At 46.2% G+C, this 21,320-nt stretch overlaps 1 pseudogene; it reads left to right on the top strand.

Annotated features, from left to right (window-relative positions):
* Positions 1–18,548: 18,548 nt before the first annotated feature.
* Positions 18,549–19,451, top strand: LOC138189441 (smad nuclear-interacting protein 1 pseudogene; annotated as a pseudogene).
* Positions 19,452–21,320: the final 1,869 nt, after the last annotated feature.

The raw sequence follows: 21,320 nt of genomic DNA, 5'->3' as shown, positions 1-21,320 counted from the left end.
ATTAACTTATTGTTTGTAAACCATATTATTCATTGAACTTACTATCCGTTAAACGTATTATTCATTAGCTTTATTATCTGTTAGACTTACTAACCGTTCAACTTATTATCCACTAACTTTATTATTTGCTTAATTTATTATTCGTTCAATATATTTTTCGCTAACTTCATTATTTGTTAAGTTTATTATTCTCTAGACTTATTATTTGTTAATCTTTGTAATAGACTTATGTATACGTGAAAATATAATCTTAGTTGTGTTAAACAATGGATAACTCACGTGAAGAATTGCCACGCGCCCAAAATTCCAACCTCACCCCGACATCAGAAGTGGGATCAGTGCCGATTATGCCAATGCAAGAACGTGCGGCCATCGTGCGCGAGTTAAGTCAGACGCTGGCGCCGTAGTCAAGTGTGGAACCTAAGAACATCGTGCTACCACGTTTTAACCCCGCGATCGCGGGCGCCGATCCAGCCGCATGGTGCACGACTGTGGACCTGCTTATGAAGGGTAATCCTCTGCAAGACAGTGCACTAGTTTCTGTTTTAAATAGTGCTCTAGAGGGTCGTGCAGCGCATTGGCTCACGCAGGTAGTGACCGGCGAAGGGCTTACCTGGCCAACGTTTAGGAAACTTTTCGTTACACGTTTTGGTAGCAAAGATACGGCAACCTCGACGCTAATGAAGACGCTCAGGGAACCACCACAAGAGGACGAAAACATGGCTGCGTACGCCATCCGTCTCCGTTCCCTGCTGGAGACGAAGTGGCAAAATGCCACTACGGCTGAAGTAATCAACGCTACCGTTCTTTGTCACCTGAGCTCACGGGATCAGCGCATCGAAGAGATAGCAGCTATGAAAGATATCAAGACCAAGGACCAATTTTTAGACGAAATGAGAGCTACTGCTTTCGCGAAGAGGCCCGTATTTTCGACGAGCGACACCTCCACGGGCCCTGAAACCAAAAGACACAAGCCGTCGGCCCACCACGTGAAGTGCCTCTACTGTGGTAAACACGGACACAGAATAGCGGAGTGCCGCAGTAGGATACAGAAAGAGCAGCGAGGAAATACACAACGCCCGGAAGGAAGACGACCGGCAACATCGCCCCAGGTGGTTTGCTTCAAGTGTAAGGCGGAGGGCCATATCGCACCTGATTGTCCGCTACTGCAGCACAGAAAACCCGGCTCCAAGAACGAACGACGAGTCGACTCCTGCATGGTGGAGTCTCCAGCTGGTAGTTTAAGTCATCTGGGTGAGTCGTACCCATTTTGTTTCGATTCCGGAGCCGAATGCTCGTTGATTAAAAAATCTATATCTTCGAAATTTTCTGGCAAAACAAACGACTGATGTAGTAGTAATGCGAGGTATAGGAAATACTTGTGTTAACAGTACATTTCAGATCTTGTCCACTGTATGTATTAACGGTTTTACACTGGAGATGACTTTTCATGTCCTTGCCGATAGCTACTTAAAATACGATATCATGATTGGTCGTGAAATTTTGAGCCAAGGTTTTGACGTGAATATTACACGAAATAGCGTCGATATTTGCAAGACAAAAATGGTTAACGCCTGTAGCATAGTCGCGGAAGATGCGGTCAACATTAACGAGATCAACACTGATGTAGTTGGTAACGACAAAGATCGATTGATCTCTGTTCTCGAAAAATTCAAAGAGTCATTTATTACGGGTTTCCCGCGGACGCGTGTGAGTACGGGCCAGTTAGAAATTCGGTTGATTGACCCTAATGTCACCGTACAGAGAAGTCCTTACAGACTTAGCGGGGAAGAGCGGAGAATAGTGCGCGAACGGATAAGTGAACTGATTAGGGCAAAAATTGTAAAACCTAGTAATTCGCCGTTCGCGAGCCCCATGTTACTCGTGAAGAAGAAGGACGGATCGGACAGATTGCGCGTAGATTTCCGGGCGCTAAATAAAAACACGGTCGCGGATCGGTATCCCTTACCCCTTATTGCTGATCAAATCGTGAGATTGCAGAGTGCGATATACTTCATTAGCTTGGACATGGCCAGTGGATTCCATCAGATCCCTATTCACCCTAATTCCACTGAATATACAGCGTTCGTCACCCCCGACGGTCAGTACGAATACGTAACGATGCCGTTTGGGTTGAAAAATGCACCAGCCGTTTTCCAGAGAGCCATTTTCAAAGCCTTAGGCGACCTTGCTTATTCATACGTCGTAGTTTACTTGGATGACGTCTTAATTATCGCTGACTCGGTAGATCAAGCCCTAGAACGATTGAACATCGTATTAGATACCCTTGTAAAAGCCGGATTCTCTTTCAACTTTTCAAAATGTTCTTTTCTAACGACCTCGGTACTCTATTTGGGTTATGTAATTTGTAACGTAGAAGTTCGCCCCAACCCGGGTAAAATACACGCCTTAAGCTCTTTACCCGCACCGACGACCTTTACACAGCTTCGGCAGTTCATCGGTCTAGCTTCTTATTTTCGAAGTTTCGTTCCAAAATTCTCACAAGTAATGAAACCTTTGTATGCACTCACTTCCAGTAACAAGAACATAAATTGGACGGATAAACATGAAAAGATAAGGCAAAAAGTAATTTCTATTCTGACCGATGAATCGGTGCTAATGATATTTGATCCCAATTACCCAATAGAGCTACACACCGACGCTAGTTCAGAAGGCTACGGGGCTATCCTAATGCAAAAGGTCGAAGGTAAAAATAGAGTAGTAGAGTATTACAGCAAAAAGACTAGCCCAACGGAATCTAGATATCATTCCTATGAATTAGAAACGTTAGCAGTCGTAAACGCCGTCAAGCATTTTCGCCACTATCTACATAGGCGAGAATCCCTTGTTGTCACTGTTTGCAATTCCTTGAAGGTGGAATTCCATGACAGGATTTACAGGTGGTGGGCTTACCTACAAACTTTTACCTTTGACAATATGTATCGGGAAGGCAGACGAATGGCTCACGTCGATTTCTTTTCGCGGAACCCCGTAGACTCGGATCACCATACGATCGTCAAAATTGCCGAAAAAGAAATCAATCTGGCCGAAATCTCCGAAGATTGGCTCTTGGCGGAGCAACGTCGCGATCCTCAAATTACGGAAATCGTCGATAAGTTGCGGAACGACGAGCTTGCGGACGACGTCGCGAATACGTACGAATTACGATCCGGCACCCTGTACCGTAAGATACAAAGGAGAGGCAGAACTCTCTGCTTGCCCATTGTCCCAAGAGGCTTTAGGTGGTCCGTGATCAACCATGTGCACCAGTAAATCATGCACTTAGGATGGGATAAAACGCTCGAGAAACTGTACGAGTATTATTGGTTCGAGGGAATGGCGAAATATGTTCGTAAATTAGTTGAGAACTGTCATGCTTGTCGAGTTTCAAAGGCTAGTTCAGGCAAAACACAAGCTGAATTACATCCTATACCTAAGACCAGCATACCCTGGCATACAGTTCACGTGGACATAACGGACAAACTAAGCGGTAAAAGTGATTCGAAAGAATATGTCATTGTTTTGGTCGACGTCTTCATTAAATTCGTATATCTGCATCATACTCGTAAAATAGATTCCCTTAGTATCGTTAAAACACTTAAGTATACTATATTTTTATTCGGGAGTCCTCGCTGGATAATAGCGGACCAGGGAAGATCTTTTAAGGGCAAAGAATTTCAAGACTTTTGGCAAGATAGACACATTAAACTCCACTTAATGGTAACCGGTGCTAGTAGAGCTAATGGACAGGTAGAGCGTATTATGGGTACGCTAAAAAAAAATATGTTCAAAACAATAGAAACGACCGGGCAGTCTTGGCAAGACGCGATCGGGGAAACACAACTGGCTTTAAATTGTACACCCAACCGCGTGACTAAGTCGAGCCCATTGGAACTAATAATCGGTAAAACAGCGAGACCCCACAGCTTGCCCGTACCCGACAACATCAAAGAAAGAGAAGTAGATATCTCCCATGTAAGACAACAGGCGATACAGAACATGGAGACTTGCGCTAGCTATGATAATGACAGGTTCGACAAAACGAAAGCCAAGGTAGTTGGGTTTAACCTTGGTGACTTTGTGTTACGAAAAAATTAGGAAAGGAACCAAACGAAGTTGGACCCGAAATTCAGGGGTCCATTCGTGATAGCAGAGATTTTGGAAGGGGACCGATATACTTTAAAGACCTTAGACGGTAAACGGACATACAAGGACAGTCATGACAAACTAAGAAAAATGCCAAATAGTTGCGTTCCTGCTGAGTTGGACGTCTACGGCGATGACAGCGACGGTGATAATAACGATGCGAGTACACGGACCTCAGAGGATCATTAACACCACGTTGTGGCCGTGCATCCAGTGTGGTGCTCTGCGCCTTCGTAATATGTCCAGTGGGACACTCTGCGCCTTCGTAATATGTCCAGTGGGACACTCTGCGCCTTCGTAATACGTCCAGTGGGACACTCTGCGCCTTCGTAATACGTCCAGTGGGACACTCTGCGCCTTCGTAATACGTCCAGTGAGAAACTCTGCGCCTTCGTAATACGCCCAACGTGGTAACACGATCCAACAATCTGAGATTCACCCGTGTACGAAATCGAAAATGATCTGTCGTGTCGTTGCGGTCTGACTGGTGACTCACGGAATGCAACTAGCACTTCGAAATACAAACTATGACACTACCAATTTGAGTTCTCTTTCATTTCTTTGCTTGTTAAACCTTCGAACAAAATCTTGCTGTCGAACTGGACCCTTGACTTATTTGGAACATTTAACTGAATGGTAGATAATATCAGTTACAACGAGTCTAATGTTAAAAAAAAAACTCTGCATTTTAGCTACACACGAGGACGTGTGACAGTCAGAATGGCCGTGTCGAAGATGAAAGGAAAGCCGAAGCCGTTCCTTGGAAATTTTTGGAACATCTTCTAGTAGTCTAGCCTGGATGTTATCATAGCTGTAATTGTTCGAGATTTGTGATATCAAGATTGGGTTTGAGGCGACAATTGGTCGCCGAACGTAGCTACGGTCACGGGATGTACTCAGGCAGAAACTGCCTAACAACGGCGTTTGGAATTTTCTCGATGCTTCCAACGAGTCTGCCTAACAACGGCGTTTGGAACTTTCTCGATGCTTCCAACGAGTCTGCCTAACAAGGGCGTTTGGAACCTTCTCGATGCTTCCAAACGGGTATAGAAACACAAATGCAATTGTACAGCGAGAAAAATCTCGACGAGGCTGGCATTCGTCTTGTGACTGCTTTGGAGAGTGACACGTCGTGTTTCTGTGCTTAAGATCAGTTTGCGCTTAGTAAGGAGTCATCCCGTCGATCGTGGATTCGTTTGAACTCAGAATTATTGTTTATAACGATTATTGACTTATTGTTTGTAAATCATATTATTCATTGAACTTGCTATCCGTTAAACGTATTATTCATTAGCTTCATTATTTGTTAGACTTACTAACCATTCAACTTATTATCCACTATCTTTTTTATTTGTTTAACTTATTGTTCGTTAGATTTATTTTCCACTAACTTTATTATTTGTTAAGCTTATTATTCACTAGACTTATTGTTTGTTAATCTTTGTAGTAGACTTGTTTTCCCGTGATATCCATGTGAACCGTGTGCCAAGGTATGCTGGTCTTAGGTATAGGATGTAGTTCGGCTTGTGTTTTGCCTGAACTAGCCTTTGAAACTCGACAAGCATGACAGTTCTCAACGAATTTGCGAACGTATTTCGCCATTCCCTCGAACCAATAATACTCGTACAGTTTCTCGAGCGTTTTATCCCATCCTAAGTGCATAATTGACTGGTGCACATGGTTGATCACGGACCACCTAAAGCCTCTTGGGACAATGGGCAAGCAGAGAGTTCTGCCTCTCCTTTGTATCTTACGGTACAGGGTGCCGGATCGTAATTCGTACGTATTCGCGACGTCGTCCGCAAGCTCGTCGTTCCGCAACTTATCAACGATTTCGGTGATTTGGGGGTCGCGACGTTGCTCCGCCAAGAGCCAATCTTCGGAGATTTTGGCCAGATTTTGAACGGGAGATAGTTACGTTGCTATAGTTTAAGAATGGGTCTACAACGCGTAGACTATTTTCATTTTCTTCCCCTACGAGATCTGACGAGATAAAGAGATGAACAAGAAATTGCATATTATATTATTATTAACAGATGTAATACAATCATAGACAGAGAAAATGATTATGCACGCTTGCTCCCAGGTTATAACCGAATTTTCGCAGTATTGTTAGTTCGATGTCACCGTCCTAGAATTCTAATACATAATATTGGAATTCCAATATCGCACCGCATCAGGTTTGCCGCTTTATTCAGCTTTTATTCGTCACAATCCTTCGATTAACCTTTCTTTACTCCACTCAGCTCCAAGATAAGTGTTACTCTTTCTTTTATACTGATTCTATATCTTGAGGTTAACACGAACATGAAATAAGAGAAGGCGAGTAAATGGTATATACAAATGTGCTTGAATTACGAAGCTTTTCATTAACAATTAAAAAATTTGCCTTGAGATGTTTCAGCCACGTTATCCATATTAACAAATCCTTCCTGTATTTTGAACGTTAAGAGCGGCAATTTAATCGATTTAGCTTCCACTGACACAGCGTGGAATCACTTTCGACTAAAAGTACGACATCTGTCCTAAACACGCGAAAACCTATCTTGACGGGTGTGTCGCAGAAATTGTTCAGCAACGAAAAAGGATCAACCGCATTCCTCCAAATGGAACAACACCTTTCTGAATACAATAATTGATTTGTCTTGTAGACACTTATAAGAAATTATTAACGTATCTATGGGCTATTTAGAAAGTACAAATAGCTGACAGACGAAATACCTGAAGGCGTTCAAGAGCATGAAGAGTATAATGCGCTTCGAATTGCCGACATACCTCTAATTGCGGTGAATTGAATATTTCAGCCAAAATATGAACAACTGCATATACATTGGATTTGGACGGGACCGGAGTTGATATAGCGTAAACCGGCCGATGTACGCAGTATTTGGCAGCAAATATGCAGCATAATACACATCGAATTGTCGACATATCTGAAATAGAAGCGGAGATATGTTGATTTGAATATTTAAGACAGAATCTGTAAAGCAGTAACTACGCTAAATTTGACAGGGAATAGAGTCGATATAGCGTAAACCAGATGATGTGTGCTGTATTTAGTAGAAATTGTGGATTATAACGCGCATCGAATTATAGACATATCAGTAATAGTATCGGAAATACGTCAAAATGGATTTTGAAGCCTGCATATGCAGTACTGCAATAACATTGGATTTGACCTCGACCCGAGTTGACATAATGTAAACAGGAGCAGGACCGCTGTATTTGGCAGGAAATGTGGATTATAATCCGCATCGAATTGTCGACATACCACCAATAGCAGCGGAGATACGCTTAATTGAATACTAAAGCCTAAATGTGGAAAACTGAAAATACAAAGGATTTGGCAGTGACCGGGGTTGATATAGCAAAAACCGACTGATGCGCGCTGTATATGGCAGGAAATGTGTAGTAATACGCGCATTAAATTGTCGATATATCAGCAATTAAACCGAGATACATTCAAATGAATATTCAAGCCTGAATACGCCGAACTGTAATATCACTGTTATTTGACATCGAACAGAGTTGACATAGCGTAAACAGGAGCACGTGCGCTACATTTGGTAGTAAATGAGGAGTACAACTCTCATCGAATTGTCCACATACCACCAATAGCAGCGGAGATACGTTGAATTGAATACTTAATCCTTAATATGCAGAACTGCAATGACAGTGAGTTGGCGATAGACCAGAATTGACATAGCAAAAACCTGCTGATGCGCGCTGTATTTGGCAGCAAATGAGGAGTATATTGGTTCGTCGACATACCACCAAGAACAACGGAGATACGTTTAGTTGGAATACTTAAGCCTAAATATGCAAAACTGCAATTGCAAACGATTTCGCAGGAACCTGGGTTGACATAGTAAAAACCGGGTGATACGAGCTGTATTTAGCAGCAAATATGGAGTAGAACGCGCATAGAATTGTCGACATATCTCCAATATAAACGGAGATACGTTCAAATGAATGCTTACTGCAAAATATGCTACACTGTAATCACTATGGATTTCAGAGCACACAGAGTTGACATTGCACAAACCGGTTGATGTGCGCTGTATTTGGCAGCAAATTTGGAGTAGACCGCTCACCGAATTGTCCACATATCTCCTATGGAAACGGGGAAGCGTTCAATTCAATATTTAAGGCAGAATCAGCAAAATTGCAATTGCGCTGGATTTGACAGAGCACAGATTTGACATAGCGCAAACTAGCTCAAGGGCGCTGTATTTGGCACCAAATGTGGAGTATAACGCGCATCGAATTGTCGACATATCACCAATAGCAGCTGAGAGGCGTTCAATTGGATACTTAAGCCAAAATATGCCAAACTGCAAATACAATGGTTTTTTACAGGACACAGAGCTGACATTGCGCAAACCGGTTGGTGTGCGCTGTATTTGGCAGCGAGTTAGGAGTATATCGCGCATCCAATTGTTGACATACCACAAATGGCCGCGGAGGTACGTTTAATTGAATATTGAAACCTGGATATGCAGTACTGCATTAACATTGGATTTGACCTCGACCCGAGTTGACAAAATGTATACAGGTGCAAGTGCGCTGTATTTCGCCGCAAATGTGGATTATAACGCGCATCGAATTGTGGACATATCTCCAATGGAAACGGACATACGTTTAACTGAACACTAAATACAGAATATGCTAATCAGCAATTACGCTTGATTTGACAGAGAACAGAGTTGACACAGCGCAAACCGGTTGAAAGGCGTGGTATTTTGCAGCGAATGAGGAGTATATCGCGCATGAAATTGTCGACATACCACCAATAGCAGCGGAGATGCGTTTAATTGAATATTGAATGCTGAATATGCATACTGCAATAACATTGGATTTAACCTCGACTCGAGTTGATATAATGTAAACAGCACATAATGCATATAATGTAAAACGCGCATCGAATTGCCGACATATCTCCAATGAAACGTTCAATTGAGTATTTAAGACAGAATCTGCAAAATTGCAATTACAATGAATATGGGAGGGACGTAAGTTGAAATAGCGCTAACTGGCTGATACGCGCTGTATTTGGCAGCGAATGCGGAGTATTCAGGCCATTCACCGCGGGCAGACGGACACCAGATATCCGCTCATTCTTACTGCGTACCCTCAATAGTCTTAAGGACCCGTCATAAATCCGAGTAATTTGCTAGCTAAGGTCCTTCAGACCGAACAAATATCTTTTTTTTATTACTTTTTAACGACTATTGTCTACTACGGCTTGACAAGGGAAAGCTAGTTTTTCTCACGTACGGTGCTTCCTACTAGCAACTTTCTATCGAGGGCGGCTAAGATCTTCCTAATCCACCAACCTTCGTTTGGCCAATCAGAAGCAATGTATACTGCCCTCACTTTCCTGTCCAAAATGTCATGATCAAATCCGATGGTCTCGCACCCTAGACACACCCATCGCTAGCTTTCCTCCTACACAGCATCGTCACCCAACTTTACTTGTCCTACACCGCAGGGAAAGTCAACGACTTGTCCTACACCGCAGGGAAAGTCAACCACTTGTCCTACACCGCTGGGAAAATCAACTACTTCTTCTACACCGTTAGAAAAGTCAACTACTGCTTCTACACCGTTAGAAGGGTCAACTTTCAACGTCGAAGTCTAACATCTAAATCTAACGCTATGTAAATTAACATACTAAATTCAACTATAACAGCCTTGTTCTATTGTACATCTATATTATCTTCGTGCGCCAATGTGTCATCTCGGAATTGTATCTACTCAACAGTGTAACTTAAGTGTTGGAAATAAAACCCCTATTCTCACCCCTATTATCTTAACGGAAATCAGGGGATCGATCTACTCGTGCTGTCGATTATTATAATCGTAACGGGAATTTACGACTCCCGTTGACGCCTCTCCTCACGATTGCGTCTCTTCGCGATTGGTCGAAATTACAATATGTATATAACATTCAATAAGCCTACCAATAACCGACTCGCGATTTGAACAAACTAATTAATAAATTACTACACAACCTAACAATTAAGCAAGAATAACCTATGATTCGACAACTCGGCGAAGAATAAACCTTGATTCGAAAACTTAACCAATAACACTTAAGATAAAATAAAATAAATAAAATCGATTAGTAAACTGATGGAAATGTCACAGTACGATTCGAAAACCTAACCAATAACAATTAGTATCAAATAAAATAAATAATATCGATTAATAAACTACACTAGACGTGAGCCGATCAAATAAATCAAGAATAAGAAGGATTATATACGACAAATTAGCAAAATAAAGGAAAAGCAACAAGAGGAAGATATACGGCAATCAATTAACGAAGATAGAATATGTAAAATACAAAATAAGAAAATAAAAAAAAGGAAGAATTAAAAATCATTGAATAAAACTAACTACTGAATTGAACGAGTCGCGAACCGAACAAATAAATCAAGAAATAAGAACAATCACATACTACGTAATAGTAAGGGAGAATAAACGGAACAATAGGAGGACACATTTTGATTAATCTACAAGTATAAAATATGTAAAATGATTGAAGAAACTAATTAATAAACAGTACAAGCCGTAAACTGCCCCGATGATTCAAAAATAAGAATGACTACAGAAAGGAAATAATTGATACAACAGGAATACATATTTTTAATTAACAAATACAAGGAATAAAATAGATAAAATATTAACGACTAAGCAAACCTGTTAACAAATCAAGCGATTAAGAACAATTAACACCATAACAAACTTGAAGATTTACATACAGAAAGTCTACCGTCAAGTATAAACATATATGTAATTCACATTAAACAAATAATAACCTAGTAAACATTAGAAATAAAACTGTCAATGCTATGTAACAAATCCAAAATTATCACATTACAAAATCATTTATGTATATATGAAATCAAATAATTAACATTCTAACGAATACATAACCTAAAATATACAATACTACATTATTAAAGAATTTTATATGAAAACCACACTGTCAGAAATATATATATGTCTGTGTGTTCTACACTATTAAATCAAAGAATTAGTAATCTAGTAAACATAAAATAAAATACATAATTAAGACTAGCCAACATTTCAGTAAATTTAAAGATTTATATATGAAAACTACATTACGAAACATACATGCATACATATTTCGAACCAAACTACTAATAATCTAAATGAACATAAAAGAAATAGAACACACAATATAACACTATTGAAACTAACTTTTTATTTTTTTCTTTTTTTATTAACGTGGAGGAAATCCGCACGGACACCAGGACGCTTCTGGGGAAAAGCGGCGTGGTAGTGCCAGACTCCAACCGAATAAATCCTCCACGATAACCGTCCCGGCTGCGATCGAGAGGGGGCCGGGAACCGGTGAAAGCGATACACCGTGCCCCCCTCCCGCGCTCAATACGTCCCCTAATGGAGTGATGTGCGGCCACGTCACACCGCGCCCCGTCGCCGGAGCCGCCGTGCCAGGCAGTCCGGTTCCTCTACCGGGCTTCTTTGCGGCCCCAGGGCGCTGAGCTGCCAGCGCCTAAGCTTGCACCCCACCGAGGGACGCGGCGGACCTAGTGCGTCTCACCGAATCGTGTCCATGGCCTATGCCGCGCCCTCGCCGTTCAATCCTCTCAGGGTGAGAGTACCGCACCCTCACCCTCCCCGCTGCCTCTTTTCGAAGCATGACTTGCTCAAAGAAGGAGGTCACGGCCCTCCTCCTTCTCTGGCTTAAGGACAATGCCTCGAGGATCGTCGGCGGCGATAGATCACAACCGATTTCCACGATGAGGTCGTGGCGCGGCCGCACCCACGCCGGGCAGTATTCCAGCGTGTGCTGCACCGAATCCACGCTCGCATCGCAATGTTGGCAGCGCGCGGTCGCTATCTTCCCTACTTGGTGCAGATAGTCACCGCAGCAACCGTGTATGGTGAGCACCTGCGACACTCTGTAGGTCAGGGGAGGCCCGCCGCCGTCCAACCAAACGTCCCAGTTTGGAAAGAGGGCCCCGAGGACGCTTAACACCCTGCGCACCCACTCTCGTGACGATGCTGGCGCGCCATCTGTCTTGCCATCTGTCGCCTAATCCTGACGTCGGCGCCCACCGAGCCCGCCCCACCTGACAGACCCCGAGTTGGGAGATAAATCTCACGACACCTCAGGGCCTGCAGTTCGAACGGGGGAAATCCGGCGGGCACCGCCGCTGCCGCCGCCGAAATGGTGCGGAAGCCTGTTACTACCCTGATGTCCACCGTCCTGTGCAGCCTCCTGACCACTAGGAGACTGCGACGGTTGGTCATCAGGTCCTCCGCCCAGATCGGAGCTTCGTAGAGGAGCCTCGATCGCACCTTGCCGGCGTACAGCCGGCGCACTCCGACGTCGGGTCCGCCCAGCCGAGGCAGCAGACGTCCTGAGGCGTTCGCCGTCGCCTCAACAGACGGCGTCGGGCGCTCGAGTTAGCGCCGACGGTCCAGTGGCTGTCTAGGGTCAGGCCCTGATACTTCATGCTGGTTCCGACCCTGATCTCAGCCCGCTCCAACCTCAGGAGATAACCCGCTGGAGGCGTCCCGTGATCGGCCTTGCGACAAAACCACGTTGCCTCGGACTTCTCAGGGGACACCCTCAGTCCCAATCCCTTGATTTCGGCGACCACGCAGGCCACCGAAAGCTCCGCCAGGCGGACGGCTCTACCCCATGCTGTGCCCCAGACCAGCATCAACGTGTTGTCGGCATAGCACGCCAGTGCCGAGTTCGGAGGCATCGGCGTCCGAAGCACCGCGTCGTACGCGATGTTCCACAGCAACGGGCCCAACACCGAACCTTGCGGGACCCCGCGGTGTACAGCCCTCCCGGTCAACCCTCCGCCCGGGACGCTGCAGACAGTACTCCGGACCCGGACGCGGACCACATGACGCAGGTACGCGGGTATCCGATGAAATTCGAGAGCCCGGCATATCCTGTCCCAGAGGATGCTGTTGAAGGCGTTGACCAGGTCCAGCGACACTGCCAACGCCACGTAACCACGCTGCACGGCTCCCTCGACAAGGCAGCGGACACGGGCGACAGAGTCGGTCGTAGACCGCCCCCTCCGGAAACCGAACTGGTCATCGTGCAGTCCGGGCACGCTCCGGGACAAATGCGACTCCAGACGGGCAGCCATCCTCTCTCCAGCTTCTTGCCCGCCTCATCCGCAAGGCACACCGGCCGGAAGGCGGAAGGCGAGTCCGGAGAGCGCCCCGGCTTCGGCAGCAGGACCATCCGCCCCTCCTTCCACGAAGTGGGGAATTCACCTCGAGACAATCATCGGTCGAACAGACGCATTAGTCTCGGGGCCAAGACCCCGGCGTCGTGCTTCCAGAGGCGGGCCGGGACTCCATCGGGAACCAGAGCTTTCCGCGCTCCGATTCTCACGGCGCCCCCGGCCAGTTCTTCCTCGGTGACCCTAGATACCGGGCTCCAACTTCCCGCAGTGACCCGTGGTTCTTCTTTCAGTGGTCGAGGCTCCGGCTCCTCCTCTTCGGTAAAGCTGCCAAATTCCTCGCTCGCTGCTCCCGGAAACAGGGTGCCGACGACCTCCTCCAGGAACCGAGGTTCCATGCTCTCCATTAAGGGAGGCGCCCATGGACGGAGTATGTTCAATACCGTCTTGTAAGGGCGCCTCCAGGGATTAGAGTCGAGGCTGGCCAGAAGCTCGTCCAAGGCCCGCCTCTTCGCCTCCTTGATGGCTCGTTGCAGGGGCCTCCGCGCTTCGCGGTAGGCCTCGTACGGACAAGCCACCGTGTCTTCGTCCAACGCCGTCTACGGCGGGATCTGGTGTACTGGCGCCGAGCATGGATGCACGCCTCGCGGAGACGAGCGATATCCTCGAACCACCAGTACACTGCGCCGGCGTGGCGCGGCGCTCCAGACCGTGGCATGCACAAATCACAGATCGCGTGCATGTCGCGCCTCAGCCGGGTCGCTCCCGCTTCCGCGTACTCGTCGGTCGGGGATTCTTCCAACCAAGCCACGACTATAGTGGCCGCCACCATGAAGTCCTCGTCGCGGCGGGTCACCGCCGACCGCGGGAATTTTCTTCTCCCTTCCGGTGGGCCGATGGGCCCGCGCGCACCTGACGAACGATCGCCCATCGCGCCGCCGACCGCCACCTACATCAAGATGTAGAGGTGGTCCGAGAGGGTCTCCTCCTGGGAGTCCTCCCAACCGGAAACGCGGCGGGATGCGGCTGGATGCGGCTGGATGCGGCTGGATGCGGCTGGATGCGGCTGGATGCGGCTGGATGCGGCGGGGTTTGCCCATGTGAGGTCCACTATGGACTCGCCACGCACGTGCTGGGCGACCCCTGGTTCATAAGCCGGAGATCGAGTGCGGCCGCCCAGTCCTGTACGTCGCACACCCTTCCGTTGGTCCTGTGGGAGCCCCACGCCGTTGAGTGGGCGTTGAAGTCCCCGAGGACCAATGACGGGCAGGCGCCCAAACGTCTCGTGCAAACCGCGAGTCCGTCCAGAAAGGAGGCGTATTCTGTCCGGCTGATGTTGGGCGACACGTAGACGGCCACCACGGCCAGGTCGCCCCATTTCACTGCCACGAAGCCCCATACCCGCTCAATCGTCGAGCAGGAAAGGCTTCCCGCAATCCCAGTCCAGAAATGGCAACCGAGCCGATCAGATCCCCAGCGCCTCGTGACGAATCGGAAATGCTGTACGGCACGGCCACTGCCGCCAGAGCAATCCGCCGCTCCGGTAGGCTCTGAAACATTAAGTCGTGAGCGCGGCGGTAGCGTTTAAGATTGCACTGCAGGAACAGTTGTCCTCCTCCTCTTCTTCCGCTCACGTCGGGGAGGCTCCATTTCCATAGCCTCCTCCGGGCCGTTCCCCTCGCAGTCGTTGTGTCCGACTTCTCCATCCTCTCTTCTCTCCTTCGTGGGGTCAGTTGACGGCGGTATTGTTTCCTTCCTCGTCACCGCATCCCCACCGTCGCCTGGGGCAGTTCTTGCTTCCTGTGCGGCCCTCCTCTTACGGGCAGGCGGTTTGCATGCCGGTGCTCCCATACGGTGCGACGCGGGCAGTCCCAGGTCCGCGCACACCGGACACGTGGGTACTCGCGCCGAGCAGTCCCTGGCGCGATGTCCTTCCGCCCCGCACCGGTAGCAGCGCTCCGACCGGTCGGCCGTCAATGTGCAGTTGACGGCGCACGTGAGACGACTCCATGCACTTGAAGCATTGGAGTCGGAGCGCAGGGAGAGCGAAAACACTCGGCGCTGACCAACCTATGTTGATCCTACCTCCTGGTCCGGCATCTCTTCCTCTGCTGAATCTCCTGGCCGCAGTCAGCGGGCAGCGTAGCCATACCGACCCGAGGTCCCGAGGAGCGGGGCATATAACTCTCACGTTGACCTCGTCGGCGTGGCAGCCTCCGGCCTCAGCAACGGCGGCTGCCACCTCCTCCGCGGTGACCGAGTCCTCCAGTCCGGTCACTCTGAGTTCGCCCGTCCTTCGCGGGACGCTTACCTTGTCGGGCAAATCCTTCAGCGTGGCCTCCATCTGCTCGGCCAGTCGCGATGCTTTGCTCCCAGCGTCCTGGCCTGGGATTTCGAACAGCGGCGCCCCCGTGATCGCCCTTCTCGGTCTTAACTCCGCGATGTCGAGTTCGGAGAGCTTGACTTCTCTCTTCACCACTGACATCGCATCCCTGTACGTGAAGCCCGAGCAGCCCCTCACTGTGAGCGATACCGCGGTACACCGTGCGTGTCGGGGAAGGCCCGGCACTTTCACGCTGTGCGCGTCCCGCCCGGTAGAGTTGCGTTTGTTTCCTGCCCCGATAGCTCCGAGTCCATTGCCGCTGCCTGCTGCTCGCATGGATACCCTTCCAGTGCGGGGGCGCACCGGCCGAGCGGCCGCCTCCGCGAAAGTCCTTGCCCTCTATCAGCCGCCTCCGGTCGCCGTCCAGAGCGCCAAGGCCCCTATTCGCAATGTCGACGAAGGAAGAGACGACGATACCCGTCCCTTGGTTCTTCCGGCCTCGGTCGGAGCATGGACCGTTGGAAGAGGTTGCACCGTAGGCTTCCTGTTCTTTCGCCTCGCTCTCCCTCTTCGTCCTCCTACCACAGTGGTGAATCCTTCCGCGGGGTATATCTCGCCGACCGCAATCGTGCTTGTACGATACTTGCGGAGACGCAGCGTTCGTAGCTGGACGGATTGCCCCCAACTGGCATTATTTTTCGCCGACATTCCTTCAACTTGCGGAGGAACAGGATCCTCAAATCCTCTAGTGGATCTCGTGGTCCTGGACCACCGAATCTATCCGTTCCCTAGGTATGTGTTTTACGTGTATCACTCCCCGACCCGTCGGGACAGCGGAGACGGCGCGACGCTGACCAGTGGTGTGGGGGAGGTGGGGGAGAGCGTCCCATAACCGTTCCCGTTGGGGCCCAGGGTGCATTTTCTTTTGTCCTCCTCGTAGAGGTGATGCCCACCTCTTGTCCTTCGCTGTCGTTGTTATCAACTTTGGCTGCCCTCTTCGTGCGATCTGTGGTCAGCATTTCCACCGTCTCTTGGAGACGACTGACCTATCCCTCCAGTAAGCGCACCCTCCTTCCCAGGTATGCGACGTCCTCCTCTTCCTGATCGTGGGTCGGTTCCGCTTCTTTCAGGGTCGCTTGCTTGTCGACCGGTCCGGTCCTCATTTCTTCCCTCCACATGTCGTCGCCGCCGTCGGCAAAGCTGTGGATGACGACGCAGCGGGGCCCGCCTTACAACCCGCGGCTGCGCCGGTACTGGAGTATCCCTCCAATGCACCGAAAACGAATCTTCGATACGTTTTTCTATCCATTGTTATTCGAGAAATTGCCGAGGTCATCAACAAGGGTTTCCATCCTGGTGCCACTCACTCTTTCGCACCCTGCCCCGGTCAAGGCTGGTGCAGGGTGACGGGGAGCCCCACAAAAAGATGAGGTGAGTGGTCTTGCGGATACTGGCCCAAAAACTTCTCCCAGGTTCTCCGCACCGGATCGGCAAACTGGCTGGGGCCAAAGGCGCCGACCAGTCACCGTCCGGCTATAGGAGAATATCAGATTCATCGGGGTTTCCCAGGGCGTAGACGCCTCGCGCCCCACAGTATTACGCTATCTAGTATAATGTTATTACGTATTATGTAATATAGTATAACGTTATATGGTATAACGTTGGTACGTAGTACGTTATATGGTATAATGCTCTAACGGATTACGTTATATAGTATAACGCTATATGGTGTAACGATATAACGTATTACGTTATATAGTACAACGTTATAACGTATTACGTTATACAGTATAACGTTATTTGGTGTAACGTTATAACATAATACGTTATATGGTATAACGTTATAACGCATTACGTTATGTAGTATTTCGCTATCTAGCATAATGTCATTACGTATTACGTTATATAGTATAACGATACAACGTATTACGTTATAAGGTATAGCGTTATATGGAATACGTTATAACATATTACGTTATATGACATAACGTTATTACGTATTACGAAGTATAGTATGACGTTATGTACTACGACGTTGTAACGTATTATGTTACATAGTATACCGTTATATGGTTTAACGTTATTACGTATTACGTTATATAGTATAACGTTACATGGTAGAACGATATAAGGTAATACGATATATGGTGTAACGATAAAGCATATTACGTTATGTAATATAAATAAATTATGTATACATTTACTGCCTCCTGGCTTCCTTTGAAGCATCAGGAGCACGGATTTCAGAGCGTCCTATCCGAGTTTCGTCCCGTTTGACAGCGAACCCATTGGCACCTGGACCAATCGTGATTCCCATAAACTCACTGTTTTTAAAATGGGTATAAAACCATCATTAAAAAAATTACGCGTGTAACAGCTGTTATTATTTGTTATTACCGATTTTGTTTTACGCACATGTTTCTGTTTGTGGCTCGGACACGTTCTATCCTGTCTGGGAGTCCCGGATGTGCAGTTCCGAAACAGGTGGTGGGGAAAACATGATGTCCGAAACTCAACGGCTGGTGGGGCGAAGAGGCATTATACTGTGACCAGTCTTAAACAGACCGTCGTACCGCGAGGGTGCTGTGTTTCAGTCTCCACAATTACAAATGCTAAATAACACTAACGCTCGATCGAGGTTAGGTTAAACTATTAAACAAATCCGCAGCATACTAGGACAGTCATTGACAAACCATCGTACCGTTCGGGTGAAGCGTTTCAGTCTCAACAAGCGCAAGTAAAGTGCTAAATAACACTAACACTCGATTGAGGATAGGTTAAAGTATTAAACCTCCGCCGCGTTGAGCGTTAAGTCATTCGAGGTACGCGATATCGGCCGATTGGTTTGATTTGTCCGGTTGCTACTTAATCGAATTCACAACAAGATCCTTAAAATGAGCAGAAATAACTACAAAGAAGAACGAGTAAAGAGAGAACGTTCGCCTGAATGGAGTCAACCTACTGTTAGTGCGAAACGTAAACCAAAACAGGAAAAAGAAAAACCAAATTTCGAATTGTCTGGAAAACTAACAGAAGATACAAACACAGTAAATGGTGTGGTTATTAAATATTCCGAACCTGCAGATGCGAGAAAACCTAAACGAAGAAGGAGGTTATATCCGTTCAAAGAAGAGAAAGCATTGCCTATCTTGTATGTTCAAAGACACTCAGCTTATTTAATGGGTAGAGATCGCAGTATTGCGGATGTACCCTTGGATCAACCTTCATGCTCTAAGCAGCATGCGGTTCTAAAATATCGTTTAGTACCTTTTCAAAAAAAAGGTGGAGGCGAAGGGAAAAGAATTTGCCCTTATGTTATAGACCTAGAGTCTGCAAATGTTACATTTGTAAATAATATAAAATTAGAACCGAGAAGATATCACGAATTATTAGAACGGGATGTAATCCGTTTTGGATACAGCACCAGAGAATATGTTGTATTACGCGAACATAGTCGAGATGATTCGTCAGATGATTAACTATTACAAATACAACTGCTGCTCGTTCTACTGCGTATGTACTATTGTATTTTATAAATTATAATATTTCTCAAACATTTTACCTTTTTCAGTAGTTTATTCATTTATATGTTTTATTTCAGGATATTAGTTGGAAGAAGGTTCGAGAAAGAAGTTATGACACATAATCACATAGCTATATAGGTATCGTCTATCACTGTAGCTAAGGCAAATTTGTGATTATCCTTAAATTGTACAATGTAAGATATTAACTGGACTCATGTACATAATATTTTTTACATTTTATATAACTAGAAATGTAAGTTAATTCTAATATGTCACTTTTGACGGAAATATATATATTTATATATAATAACATTTTGTTTACTTTATTTACCCAGACCTGTTAAATAATAAATTCTATATTGTATATACAATTTTATTACAGTATTTGCACATTAGTATAGACAAGTATATATAAAATATAAAAAATTAATACAATATAATTATTTTCTTAGTAATATATTCCCTATTACGATGTTGAAGATATTTACAGAATCTGGTTTATTTTTACTTCAAAGTTATAAAGTTTGTAGGGGAAGGAACTAATAAAGAAATAGTCTTTGGCTTTTGCTTCCTTGCTGTGCTTCCTCCCTGTCGTTCCTCCCACTCTTCTGCTACTCTTCTCTTCACTATTATCGCTTTCAGTTCTGCCAGTCCTTCTTCAGTCTCATTTAGTGTTTCTACCACGTTTCTTGCTCCTCCTGTTATCTCACATTCCTCTATGATGTGTCTCAACTCCTCCTCTAATTTTTTGCATAATCTGCATCCTCTTTCTCCCTCCTCTTTCCAGTGTTCCCTCGCCCTGGTTTCGTTACCACATCTAAATCTTGCTCCCATACTACTGTCCTTCCATTTCATTTTTCCTTCTAGATAATTTGGTAGCCCTTCTTTTGCTATGTTTCTGTAATATCTGTTGTACTTAGCTTCCTTTATCCTTTTCTCCCTCTCTTCTGTTTCTCTCTTCCCACTTTCTTCTATGATTTCGTTAGCTGTCTTCCGTTCTTGTCTATCTCCTGCCTCCACTTGTGTCCTCCCCTCTCTCGCCTCCACTAACCTCATCATTCTTTTCCGTGCTCTTTTCCCTTCTTGGCCCTTTCCCCAATTCTTTTCTCACTCCTTTATTCACTCCTTTACTAATTCCTTCATCGATTCTAAAGGCCTTCTCCTCATACCTTACTGCTCTTTTCTGTGCCTTTTCTCTTTTTTCAAACAGCGCTACTCTCTCTACCAGTGCTCCAAACATCCTCATTCTCTTCTTGTAGTCCCTTTTAAATATCCTTTCTCCTACGCTCCATGTCTTCTTCATAGGAATTAGTGCCCTCTTTTTTCTGACTTGACTATGCATCTCATCACTCCCATTTTTCTGCGGTATGTACCCTATATACCTTATTTCGTCCACTTCTTCTAGTTCTTGCTCACCCCATCTCCATTTCCTTTGTGTCCTATTGTTCCTTCTCTTTTCAAACACTACTACTTTTGTCTTTTCCGTGCTCAATTAAAGTTCCACTTCCATTATGAATGTTTTAAATCTCTTCATCATTTCCTTTAACTCCTCTTGTCTGTCCGCTATCAATACAATGTCATCTGCATATGATAGGGACCATACCTTTCTGTCTCCTACCACTATACCTCCTGCTTGACCTTTCCTTATTTCCTCTTCCAGCCCTGCCACATAGTCGTTAAATAGTGTCGGGCTCAGCGTCCACCCTTGACTCACTCCACTCAGTGTCCAAAACTCTTTTGTGTTATGGTTCCTGATCCTCACTACGTTCTTTGTCCCCTCGTATATCTTCCCTATCCTTCTGGTTAACTTCTCGTTAACTTCCATTCTCTTCATTATCTCCCCCAGCTTCTGCCTGACGACCCTATCAAACGCTGCCTTTAAACCCGCGAAGCATGCATATAGCTTCCCTCTTTCTCCGCTCAATTGTTTGTCTATTATGTGGTTCAATACGTACACTGCGTCTATCACTCCTCTTCCTTTCCTAAGCTCAAATTGGCTCTCTCCCAGCTTGTCTTCGATCTCCACCTTCAGCAGCTCGTCCAGAATTCCTGCATAAATCTTATATGCCGTGACCATTAACGTGACCCCTCTGTAGCTCTTCACTGCTCCCTTGTCTCCCC

Source organism: Bombus flavifrons, unplaced genomic scaffold (genome assembly GCF_040668555.2).
Source record: "Bombus flavifrons isolate JBK064 unplaced genomic scaffold, iyBomFlav1_principal scaffold0044, whole genome shotgun sequence".
Lineage (NCBI taxonomy): Eukaryota > Metazoa > Arthropoda > Insecta > Hymenoptera > Apidae > Bombus > Bombus flavifrons.
The sequence above is the reverse complement of the archived record's forward strand: the minus strand, read 5'-3'. Positions and strand labels throughout refer to the sequence as shown.